At 31.1% G+C, this 14090-nt stretch overlaps 1 protein-coding gene across 1 annotated transcript in view; it reads left to right on the top strand.

Annotated features, from left to right (window-relative positions):
• The window catches only part of LOC130450883 (lachesin-like), a 369262-nt gene that overhangs the window by 112936 nt on the left and 242236 nt on the right, over window positions 1-14090 (top strand). The window lies entirely within an intron of this gene.

Genomic DNA, 14090 nt, shown 5'->3' with positions numbered 1-14090 from the left:
GATATCTATGTGAAGTTCTCTTCTCTATTTCTGAGAACTCTAATGTAATTTGGAATGGAAAAATTCGAATATTCCATTGAATTGTAAGCTATCTGCGGTTTTATTTTGGATTATAATCTGAGTCAATTTTTAACTCGTTGACGGAAGTACATCTTTTCAATAAATAAGCTTGTCCGTATTTAGAAAAAAACATTAACCATTGTTAGATTTTTTTAACCCTTTGCTTGAAGGTTTCGAAATTTTCAAGTATTGCATGGGAGTTTGTGTTATCATATTCTTGCAAAATTCATCATTTACATTAATTTAACCTTATCAGAAATGGCATACAAGCATATAAGTTCCCAGATTTTTTTATGTCTCTTATCCATGCACTGAGCCCATAAAGAGGTTGTGATTTTTATTGATCATGTTTATTAAACTTAAAACTATATACTTTATATCAACATCCAGAGATAATAGATGTTATCAAGAAAATTCCGATGAATTAATACTCCTTCTAGAAGGATTGGAGGGATTCTGTTTTTCGCCAAGTTGACGTAGCTACACTGACACTTGTTTTATGACATTCACCTTTGTTTCCATGAATTCCAAATTTAGTTTGAGAAAGTTTTTTCCCATTGAGAATCCACTCATCGGAAGTCAATTTTGTTTTTGAGCGGCTTGGTTATTTTTTAGTAAATTGCCGACAAAGTCATAACTGTTACTTTCAACTTTTCAAATTACATTCTGTTATCAGATAGACCAATTAACAAATGTAGTAATTCCAAGAATTTCCAATTTCAACAACAACAAATTAATAATTCCAAAAAATTCTAAAAACTGTAAATTTAATTGATATATATCACATTGTTTTACCCGTTCTTAGCAATATTTGCCACAGAGGGATTTTTAAGAATTATGGCTTATACAACCCTGCAAAAATAAAAGTGAACAGTCAATTTTTCCGTGAAGAGTATTTTACCGTAAGATATTTGTAGAACTTGTATGTGATAAATAAAAAACACAACAAATTTATGCAACTATCATAACTATTCAGAAACAACACAATTGATCTGAATTCACCTATTCAACTAACCAAACATTTGATTATATGAAAAAAAAAATGATTCCCATTAACTTTCACATCCATTTAGCTGGGGATCTGTAACAACAAACTCGTTTAATATTAACTTTTATCATAGAAAAATGTAGCAGTTACATTTTTACGTAATGGCAAGTTTCTTTTATTTGGATTAGTTGTATTATCACGAATAATACTAAGACGTAACATCGGTGAGAATACTTGAAATTTGAGAAAGAAAGTACTTCAGACAAGATGTATATCTCATAAAGTTGAATTCCTTTTATAATCAGAATGATTCCTAACCACGTATTTCCTCACTTTAGGGAACGAGTATAATGGGGACAATTCCAAAGAACACAGTATTTCTAAGGGCGTTACCCTGATTTTATCAGTATACTAATAAATCAAGTTGTAGTCTGCAGATTGAGATAAAACCATTGGAGCTCCCGTCTGAAGCACCTAAGGCTATTCTCGCGTCAAGTCGTCCCAGATGTACGATTTTATTTATGCTTCAACATTTTTCGAATTTAGTGTACCTCAGATATTTGCTCTTTGAATTAAACAGTGACCAAAATTCGGCTGTCAGAGGTGAGATAATTTTTTCCGAAGATTAATCACGGTCTGTGATTATCGATTTTGTTCCTGAAGATAAACTCTAATATTTTGTATTCTTATGAAACAACATAATGCCATTAAGTTTCATTCAACAATATGTTTGCTTTTGTTTAAAAAATGTTTCTGACTTTATAAAAAATGTTTTTATCCGTAATGAATAACTTTCCGTTCTTAAACGGTGTGTGAGTCGACGAAAAACTCTGCTACCGGGATGACGTCTTTGGGGATGTTGTATGGCATATACCCTAGCTGCAACAGCTGCATTTCTCATACATTCAAAGTAAATGTCTATCATATCTAATGCTTCTTCGTTTGTAAGAATCATCTTAGATATATAACTTTTAAGTAAATTTTATATCGCATTTAATGCACACAAATCGCAATGACACGGAAATGAACAAATTACTAGGTTTTGTTTTTTTTTCATGGCCCACTACTTGTTTTTATATATTTTCATTTTAACTTCCATAACGCAGTTTCCCGGTGACAGCATAACTAATATTGACATAATTTATACATATATAAATATATATATATATATATATATATATATATATACATATATATATATATATATACATATATATATATATATATATATATATATATATATATATATATATATATATATATATATATACAAAGGACTAATAAAATATTATATTGTCCATATGTTCATTGTATAGGATTAGACTACTTCTACTTCATTTTAATCAAATCTCTACAGTTTTCTAATTTTTTAATGTTTTTGATCATATAGTTAGTCTTTTTTTATCAAGATTCTTAATAATTTGTCTTAAACTAAATATACCAAATTATAATACGAAACGGAAAATATATTTAGATCTAGTTTAGAATTCTTGATACATTTTCTAATTCACTAATTCACACTATTTGAGACTGAACGCACCTGTATAAATAAAATTTGAATGGAATTGTGTTATCCGGATTTCTATTTGCACATCTAGAGTCAACAACGTTTTTCAACTAAGAGTTATTGTTACGTGTAAAACAGAAACCGTAAAACTATAGAAAAACTCCCTGGATATTTCTATCTCAATTCATTCTCCTTCACGTAAATTTAAACGTTGTTGTTCTTCAGTTTTTTCAAATCTCTGTTTTGTTGTCATGTCTTTCACGTGTTTTAGACTGAAATTATATATATATATATATATATATATATATATATATATATATATATATATATATGTATATATATATATATATATATATATATATATATATATATAATAGATAATACCTAGTATTATCTAATTAATGAAGACTCGTGTCGACTTACCTCTACTCTCTTGCTTTTTACTCTCCTGTAATTGAGTACTAGTGATCTAGTGATTGAGTTAAATATTATTTTTTTTTCTCACTTTATGCAGATTACAGTTTCGTTGTTCCAAAGATATAGACTGAGAACGAACTTTGTATATTGAGTTGGAATAAACTCACTTTATCGCTATAAATAATTGATAGTCTTTCTCAGTTACTCCACACAACCCTGGACCAGTAACTCCAACTTTACTAGCCGAATTAATAATCCTAATGACCTCCGGCCAAATATCAATTATTCACTAATTCAACTCAATCTCTTCGTTTCTTGTTTTAGTATTGTTTTCTTTCACATGCCATATTCCCATTACTTATTTTGAAACTTGTGTTTACTTTCCTTTGATTGCAATGTTCGAAAATTGAATTGGAAATATTTCATCTTCTAAAGTTCATAAATATTTACTGCACCTGCCTATGATCTACTGAATGAAATAATACTAATTCGGGATACCAGGGTAAAATACAATATGCAAGTCAGTCAAACTCAAATAGTAACAGACAGCTAATCGTTGAAAGATATTTGAGTGATGCTCATATTGTGAATAAAAACTCGATAGTGATCAAGAAAGTATCTGCACAGAATGCAAATTCATTTGTGGAACTGTTTAATGACGCCCAAATTCTGTGCAACCCAAAATTTTCTCATATTCTTTTTAAATATAAGTTATTTTATCTCACATTTGAGTTTGCAGGATTGAAGTGTGAATATTCCATAATTTTTGCCTTAAAACTCTCAAGTAATAAACGAATCTGATTACCAAGATTATACATTTTCCAGTGAAAATAGTAGGCAAAGTCTTTTTCAAAGAGTTTAATGCTTGGATTTGCTTATAAAATAAAACCTGGTCATATTCAAGCGATGTTTAAAATGTTTCAAACTACATCGTATGTGTTACTCAATATTTTCTAAAGGACCTGAATAAAAATGTGAATTTTTTTTAGTGTTTCATATTTAAATTTAGTTTCATTTTGTTTTAGAAAGTTTTTAATACCTTCGTATCTAAAGTATTATGTTACATTTTTTCGCACCATATAGTTGTCAACATTTGTAAAACATTGTATAATTATAAAATTTGGGACCTATTCAATTTAAATTCCGGCTAAAAAACATCTATCGGGATATAATTTGCTATTACTTTAGTGAGAGGTTACCAAATTGATAAGTGAACTCTTACCAATTTACTTCTGATAACAATTTAAACAAAGGGACTCCAAAAACTTTGTTAGGCATTTTTGGTTGGCGTTTTATCTTTTACTTATTTCATACTAGGTAAGTGTAGATAACTTCTTCTGTTCTATTCATGTTACTTTAGCTGTCTCCGGTGATATTTTTGTACTCTTGCCTTAATTCTTCCCATCGCTCACATACAAACAAGGTGTGGTAGACGTCATGAACGCTGCAACAGTATTTGCATACATTTTTTTCCTTTTTGTTTCTTTTTGTAAAGGTAATCACTTAAGCAATCTTGCTCCGACAAGGTCTGGGTTATGAAATATTCTGTATCGCCAAAAGGTCTAATTATCCATCGTTCAATCATAGGCATTAAATTGTAGGTCCAGCGTCCTTTTTGGTAGTGTTATACTACATACGCATCAGGTTTCTTTGTGCGTCGTATCTCGTAGCTCGTTCTTTGATCATGAGATCTATCGGAGCAATAACAGTGATTATTTCTGCTGCATTTAGTTATATGAATCGGTGTGCACTAATAATTCTAATGGCGAGAAGTCTTTGTATTTGATGCAGCTTTTTTAACAGTGATTTATTTTCTGTAATCGCTTTCTAGATCGAAGTAGCGTATAAAATTTGGAGATGCGATACACTGGCTAGGATTCTACTTTTTGAAGCTCTCGATCCTTCAAAATTCGACATTAAACACGAGAGGGCTGTAAATGTTCTCTCTACTAGCTACGGTTTGCCGGATATGCTCCCCAAAAGTAAACTTCTTGTCAATGCAAACGCCAAGGTATTTAATGACTGTATCCGAATTGATTACAGCTGCTAGAATATTGAACTGAATGGGATTTATCTTGATTATTTTTTTCAAGAAACCATTTCCAACTTTTCAGTTGTTTGATACAAGTTTTCTCCATCCAATTAATTATAACTAGCAGGCTTAGATTGACTTTATCTATTGATATATTTTTCTTTGACTACCATTGCAATGCCGATGCAAGGCCTATTTATGTTATTCCGTAAGGTAATTCTATTCTATACTAATATTGGTTGTAGTATTCCATGCAAAGATTGTAACAAACAATTTATTGATCAAACCTCGAGGTCCTTATCCAATAGAATCATTTCTCACAAAGCGATTGCAAACTTCATCTTGAAAGATGTGTATTGTCTGATCATGTTAATTCAGCCCATTAACTATATTATTACAATTTATTTTGTTTCTTCCATTATCACATGGTTTTAATCATGTGATAAGGAAATTCATCAAACATCAATTTATCCATGATGAGAGGATTCTGGGTATTGCCCCACTATATTCGTGTCACATGTGCCTCTCATGCACGTTGACTGAAGTGAAACCCCTTTTGTATAGATTTTCAATTATTGTATAGCCAATTTGCCATTGTTCATTAGAAGGAATTTTTATGGTTTAACCGTAATAATACAACACTATTAAACATAACTTAACAATCAACTACCCGATGAAAATGAAAGCCGCGTGAGTAGAATATTTTGGTCTGATTTTATTTCGTCAATGATCAATTGATCTATCGAAGGTTGATTCGGGGTGATCCCAAACAAAATCCTTTGCATATATCATATACGTTGAATACAGTAGAGTCTCCTTTGAATGGGTTTTCTATTCTGATGAGGCCGATTTGTCAATCCGACTCGATTAAGTTTCTCTAATAAATCTAATCAGTCGTATTCAAATAATCCACTAATGTTAGTTGTCAACAACACCCCGACCTTAAAGATGGTCAAGTGACACTACCACGGTTCCGGTGATCCAATTCTCGACCAACCGTTACTGCGCATGGTACTAATAAAGACAATTTTATAATTGTGAAACATTTGTATCATATTATTTTTGATGAAAACTTATTCATTTTTAGTAAGTTATTTTATTCATATGAATGTGTTTGTACTATTCTCCTGACAGATTAAACACGAAATTGGAGCAAAATTTGGATAAACTAAATATAATTTTGGGAATATACATGTTTGTACTTGAATAACAAAATTTGGAAGTTGAAAATTTATGTCGATTCTATAAGACACCATTCATTCGAATTGTTCAATTATTGCAGGCAATGATTGAAAACACTGTGGAATTTTTTTATAGCAGTTTTAACAGTACGGTTTGAAAAGACTTTCTATCACTTCCATTCACACATTGTATGTATGTATTGTATGTACTATCCTAATAGTTCCATTTCAAATTTGACCTATTATTGATTTCGCTTTTTCTTCACATCTGTCCATTTGTGCATCAAGACAACTTTTTTTTGACATCAGGTCTGAATTAATCATTTTTTCCATTGTCCAGGCGATAAATACTCCATGAATACCCCAAATATTTTTATGGTGTTGCATAGCATCTACGAGTATTAATAATTATAAATTTTAGCTAGTCAGGATCCATACAATATTTTGTTTCAATGTTTGATTATGATATTATATGAAAATATACAAATAATTTACATTAATAAAGTCATATGCGAATAATTCTTAAATAGTAATGGAAAATGTACTTTTAAAACTAAATATATCGCTAGCGTTTGTTTCAATAACTCTTCTGCCTCCCTTTGTATCTTTACATTGTCACGAAATAATTCTATCTGTTTTATTTGGAATTTACTTTGTACATCATCTCTCTAAAAACATTCAAGCACTGTCTCTAAAATCTCTCATATAATGGAATGGATAATAAATGAAAGTGGCATTTTCGGTGGCAGATTGGCTACTTGAAGGTCTGAACAAATCTTGTTAAAACGTATCAGTGAGTCTAGGCCGTCTAACTTGATTACTGTTGATTTACATAAAGTGGAGGTACACAATTAAGTAGATTGTTTCAGCAATAGCTTACATACAAATACTCGTTAGTGAATTCCGTTTATTTTGAGTGGACCGATCGATAAATACTAAAGCTGACGTATTACTTAACTAATTACCTGCTCTGAATAACGAGGAATTTTACTGTTTTAGCCACGAATTTCTGATTATGTATGAAAAGTATCCCAATTCTGATTACGATTTTAGAAGGATGACTCATTTGCATTGGTTATTACCAAAGAAAGTTTATACTAGGATTTTATCAGATGCTAATTATGCATATTGCAACAACTCTGAATAATAAGGTGATTGTTATTATGTCGATCTGTAGTTTATGTTTATAGTAAATATTATTTTAAAACAAAAAAACAAGCCTAGAAATTTAGTAATTATATTTTGACATAAAAGCCTTACTTTAATCTACACTTCAACATAATTGCCACCAATATCAAGACACTCGTCATATCCATTTAGTTTTCATTCGCCTTTTTAAAGAAGTCTGTAGTCTTTTTTGACAATAACTTTAAGATAACTAACCATTTTGATATCGTCGTGGTTGTCGTGGCAATCACCGCTTTAAATGAAGCATTTGATCAAACATGACTTTCCTAGGCGATATCCCCATTACTTAGATTGTTGTTTTGGATCTGGTATAACGCATACCATGAAAAATCGTCGAACTGCAAAAGGAAAGTAGAAGCACTACCTAATCGATTGGTGCTGTGCTCTGTCACGCATCTTTGTTACTTAACACAATTTCGAATAGTTTGAAAACTCGATACGCAGAGTATTTGATCTAGATTTTTTCATCAACTTTTTTCACGAAATCTTCAGACAAGAGGCGGACATTGCGTTCATTATGCACATTGGTGCGGCAATGCTTAAACGCTCGAACCTCGTTTTTAGTTAAACATACCGGATTTCGCAGTCAACGGGAGTCGCTACTAGCGAATGCCTTTTGAACAGTCGCAATCAACTGTATGTTCCATGCCGTACTTTCGTTGCAGACGTATGCGTGAAAATTTGACCACAATAACGATACGGATGCAGAATTACGGTGATTACTTGAAAACATTGAGAGCCTCTATTATGTCTACACTCTTAATGTTTCTTATATCGAACAAGTGATTTGAAGAAATCATACATATTTTGTATTCCATCAATAAGTTTTGGTAATTTTCTGACTTAGCTTTGCTGATCCTTATTTATATTGAAATCAATGATTTCATCTTTTATATTGAAATTAATGATGTCATCTTCAAAATGCCAAACTTCTCGAATTTGCGTACAGTGATTGAAAAGTACAAATTAAAAAAATTATCCTGACCCTTAATCAAATTTTTAGAGGTATCAGGAAGTAGTTTGATTTAGTTTCGAATATTTATTTGAATGTTTTCTCCAGATAGTTGTCATTTCGGGGATTATAGAACTGCTCAACGATTTAGTCGAATGTTTTTGAGTACTCCGTGTATTAAATTATCCTTCTAATTTTTTTTTATTCGTTATCATATCTGTTTTGCCTGTAATCCACACGAGAACTGACATTTTATCGGTATTTGAGATCCAGAAGCAAATTCACAATCTGAGCCATTATTATTACTTACAGAAAAAGAAAACTAAAAACTCATTTTTCACATGAATCGGTTTAAAAGAACCATCGCTCGGTTTGCTATAAAAATTACTCTCGACGTATATTTCCATAACCAGAATCCAAGACGTATTCACGGTGGTGGAAAATTAAGAGCTAATTTTTAATACTTGTAATTTGATCCTTCCATTACTCTATCGAGATTGTAGTTATTTGAGGGTGACGTGAATCGATCAAGTAATTAAGTTCCCACAATACCGCCGACATTAAAACGTCAATTGCATATTTCCTTTTCCATTTATATTTGATGCATCAGCCCAAAAATTATGATCGACAGGTAATTTTTCATTGAATCCACTCACATAGCAAAAGCTCGATCAATGAATGAAGTTTCATAGATCTCAATATCGCTAAATAGGCACATGCTGTGATTTTACATTACTATAATTACTTAAGGGTGTTACTGAGTATAAAACGAAAATTTCATTACAAATTATAAACATTAACACTGAAAATTTGTCAATTGTGATTTGTGAGGTGTGAATAAGTAACCGACAGCTAATTTGCCGTATAAGGTCGAATATTGTGATGCAAAATAAACTTTTCTTGGCACTCGTTTTGAATTGTTCTCCAATCAGAGTTTATTGTGATACTACGTTCAAGAAAATCAACATAGCCAATCTCGAAGGATAGTCGGCATAATTTTCTTTGATGAAAAGGTTTTCGAATATTATGTTGATTTTCTTGAAGGAACTTGTACCCCACTGTGGGTAGTTTTGTTTCGGATTTTACGTATTTCAACTATGATTCGATCAAATAATGAACCACAATATCTGTTTTAGGCTTCCGGAAAGGTCAAAGCTTACACCATGTTTCCTTTTCCATGACGGTTTGTAAGCAATTCTGGCATTCGTCTTGCACAAAATTTACAGTAGCCTACATTTTCTAGCAACACAGTACGTAAAACTTGGAGAACCGAGTGAAAGTTTTTCATATTTTTTATTTCGTTGTTGTTGTACACTTACCGATCAATTTCATTGGGTTATCTGTGTTTTTGCAATAAACAGCATTCTACAACTTGAGGAATTCGCTATTACAGAGGACATTTTGAATTAGAATATGGAGAAAACGGAGTGGCAATATTCCTGTTATAATGACTGAAACTAACTGAGGTGCCGTAAATGCTGAGATTAAATATACTTGATTATCACGCGACTGGTGACGACAACTTGATAATGATTAACGTCATAATAATTAAAATTATAATAATTTTAATTATTATGACAAGAAGCAAAACAGAACTAATCGAATAGACATAGTTTCTTTTAATGTTCCATAGCGTCAATTAGTATTATCAATCGCCAATATTCACTTATAATGATACTATATACAGGGCGTTACAAAAAGAGATATGATATTATCGTTGATTATGTTGATTGGCGGCAATATTATTTTGATGGCTAATTTTGTTCGTTGTGTAAAGTTGTACGTAAATCCATCAATTATCAAATTTCCATTCGTCTCCAATGACAAAATTATTAAGAGTAAGAAAGTTATGAAAAACAAGTTATTTAATAATGGAATGTGCTCATTTTAATCAAACAAATTATCATCATGTTCTCTATGGGCTATGTCATTAAATCCTCAACACGATATTAATTGGTTTCTACATTTTAAATGACTTGAGGCTAAATTAATTTACACTCATTTCTTATTCGTTTTTGGTCTTAAACAATTCGCTTTTCAAGTACCTGCATAAGTCCTAAAGATTGAGACTTGGGGTTTTAATAAGTTCCCTTTTACCTCTGTATTTGCCTGAAATCGGAAGGCACACCATCTTGTCGAAATCAGATTACTCTATTCCACAAGGTAGACAACTCAGGAAACAGAATGTTCTCTATTAGAATTTTGTGCGTGTCTATTTTATAGATAATTTGACATTATTTATATTTATTCCATGATTAATGACTGACAATTTGCTTCGCAATGCGGGATTTTTTTGTTCGTCCATATTTTGAGTGATCTAGATACTCTTTAAACCGTACATTAATAGACTGGTTTGATATTTGTTTACAAATCCAGTTCCACATTTAAACAATTGTTGGACATTCTTAAAGGTAAAGTATTAGATTTGGGAAATAGTGGTATTTACGAGATTATCTGCAATAGTTCTGTCAAGCAATATGTTGAGCAAACTGAGAGGTTAGTTAATGTTCGGCTTAAAGAGCACTTAGATTGTTTAAAATACCAACGAACAGGACAATCCAGTATTGGCAAGCGCTTCTATTCATAATTATGGAATAAATATAAATAATGAAAAATTGTTAGAAAATGTATCTATTCTTAATTTTTTAGATGTTTTTGAAAGTATTGATTTTGTTGAATAGTAGAATAGTGTAAATGAAAACTATAGACCCATTCCTTACAATACAGTTCATCAGTTAAACAATGAATGGGAAATTTATCGTTTTCCCGCTAAATTGTTTTGGTGGTTTATTGGTGTCAAAATGTTATCGAAATGTACGTCAGACAATTATGTACAACTTCACAAACTTCATAAAAATTGCCATCAAAGTAACAATATTAGTATCTAACAAAATCAATGTTGTTATATCTCTCAATTGTGGGAATCTATGTAATTTATTTTTGTATGTGAAAAATCGCGATTGAATATAATAACCAAGGGGTAGGTGCATTTCTCTCAAATTTACTATTCAAAATATTGCATTATTTTCAAATTATATAAGCAAATATAGGCAGGTTCTGGATGTAATCATCTTGACGTGAACCATCCACTTTGAAAACGAACCGGTCTTATCAGCTCAGCATGTAACATACGAAGGCAGACGAACTTCGTTGATCAAAATATGACTTGACACTGACAACTTGCGTAATTATACTGATTGAATAGGCCACCTACATAATGAATATCAAAATAAAAATAAAAATAGATTATTAAGATCTTTTTTATCATTGGTAGCTTCCTTGTTCCTATATATGGGAATCATTTCTAAAAATTCTTTTTTTCGTCTATTTGATTCCGTTTTAAGAATGTTTTAATCTTTATAATTGAATGAATGGTTTTTTGGTATTTAAAGGTTTGTTAATGCAGTATCATTTTTTTATTATATGATTGAATAACTTTCTCAGAAGTTCCGACAATAAAATTTCCTAAATGACCAAACCACCTTCCGAAAATCCACAAACCCGATGTTGTCTGGTCTCATGAAAGAGAAAATTTGGATACCTGTATACAGTTAGATAGAAGGGAAGTCATCATCAAAATCCTTTCCTCGCACGGTTTTTTTACTCCATCTATCGCAAACACACTCTCGCCAATCATTTTCTCATCATCATCCGATATAACTTATCTCTTATCACGATTCATCTCGTTGATTGACGAATCCTAACCATCAGAAATCAGTTTTTTGAATCAAACATAGAATCAGAATTTGCAGAATCTTCAAACTCCACGATATTCGCACAACCTTTAAACCCAAACAAGAACTCTCCCACCCAATCAGATCCGTCAAATAGAAAATATCCAATGAAAACCATGAAATGTATGAACTCCCTTGCTTAGATTGTTCTTACATTGGGTAGACAAATCGACGTATTGTTGACAAGACAAAGGAACACGTGTTGTTTGTCACGAATTTCCTAATACCCTTGTTAAACATCGTGACCATAACGGACACACAATCGATTTCAATAGAACAAAAACTATCGCCCCACTGGAAACATCTTCTTCATCCACTTTTTCCAATGCCATTTTGGCTTCCTCCAGTGCCATTAATAACATATCGTCTTAAACCCTCGACAAGCAAAACTCCATATATATACTCGTATTTCGCATCCTACCAATAATTTCCTTCCCACGCGGGCCAAAAAAAAAACCACCAATTTACAAGGTTCAGGCGGCTAGCTGACTAGTAATCCAATATTAACAGTGATAGTGTTAGTGTTCACGGTGTTGTCGATGGTAAGCACCTTTTATTTCTATCTTAATGACTTTTATATTTCTGTTTTAGCTTTTCATTTCCTCCGCTGGAATTTTTCATGATATAATATTTTCTGGAAAAATTAATTATTTTCATCAAAATCGTATAACATATGTTATCATAATTTACATTACTCTTCTCATATAGGTTTTGTTTTTCAAATAAATTATTTTTTTCCAAGATTTGTAATAGAACAATTTAGTATTGTTTTTCTTAATTAATATGTAAAGCAAATTCTATTCTCTCGCCTTTCAATTTATTACATTCAATCTTATCTATTTTTATGAATCTACGTACACGTCTACTTGACCTGATTTTATTTTCCTTATATTCATATAACTTTAAATTCCATTCTTGATTGGTAGTTTTTGATATTGTTTTTATTTTTGAGTTTCTGATCATACAAAACTAGCCTCAATAAAAGTATATGGTTTGAAACCGATAGATTTTTTTCGAAACCGAAATTTGAGACTAACATTTAATTTTTATTTTATAGCTGCCTACTATAAACAGAGATATAGCCTACGGAAGGGAAATTGTGCAATTAAAATTTAATAGTTTGCAAAATACCCCATAGCGGGCTTGTAGAACAAAATAGAACCGCATATGCCGCATTACTAGCAAAACTTAAATTATTACTAAATTAGGGGAAGCCGTTAAACATGACAAGCAAGTGTAACTGAAGTTGACCTTCATAAGACACTAAGTGAAATAAATGTTTAGTATATTTATTTACTGTGTATTGATTACCCTATTCTCTAATAGCATTTGAAGAAAAAATACGTTGCATTTTTAGTAATAACGCATCGCTATTTTTATATTTACCAGGAACCAAACAATTAAAACTTTGTTAACTATTGAATTTATAGAAAATAATATATCGTCTTAAAGGCAAATTTCAGCTTAAAAATGCGTCTTAATCAAATCCAGTGCATTGAAAATCTATTCTATGCAAAATAAACAATCTAATGACTGTGACCAGTTTCAACTTTCCCTCTATCCTTTATTCTATAAACGTTCATCGAAACGAATTAATAGAAAATAATTTTTTCTGGGAAAACTAAATCCTGTACCTGTTTTACCTGTCGATAAGCTATACAAGTGTAGTTTTATTGATTGAACTCAATTGCTACTATTACATGATTGACTACATCTCTGAATGTAAATATTTTAACTATTATAACTTTATTAAAAACTTATTTATAGAGATTCATATGACTTCACGTTTAATTCGGGCGATTGGAAGCAGGTTTAAATCGTGGAGTATGATACATTTGAGTGTAAAATTTCAAATCTAAATATTTTTGTGTGTCTTATAATAACTCTAATCCCTCAAATTTTAAGACAGTAGGCTTTATAAAGTGTGAGTAATATCGTTTCAAGTAAAAATACTCGTACCTGTATGTAGTTTGGCAAAAATAAACTACCTGTGATAGGTGGCCGATACTCCTTAGTACATGAGGAATTAAT

Source organism: Diorhabda sublineata, chromosome X (genome assembly GCF_026230105.1).
Source record: "Diorhabda sublineata isolate icDioSubl1.1 chromosome X, icDioSubl1.1, whole genome shotgun sequence".
NCBI classification, from domain to species: Eukaryota; Metazoa; Arthropoda; class Insecta; order Coleoptera; family Chrysomelidae; genus Diorhabda; species Diorhabda sublineata.
This window is presented reverse-complemented; position numbering and strand designations above follow the sequence as displayed.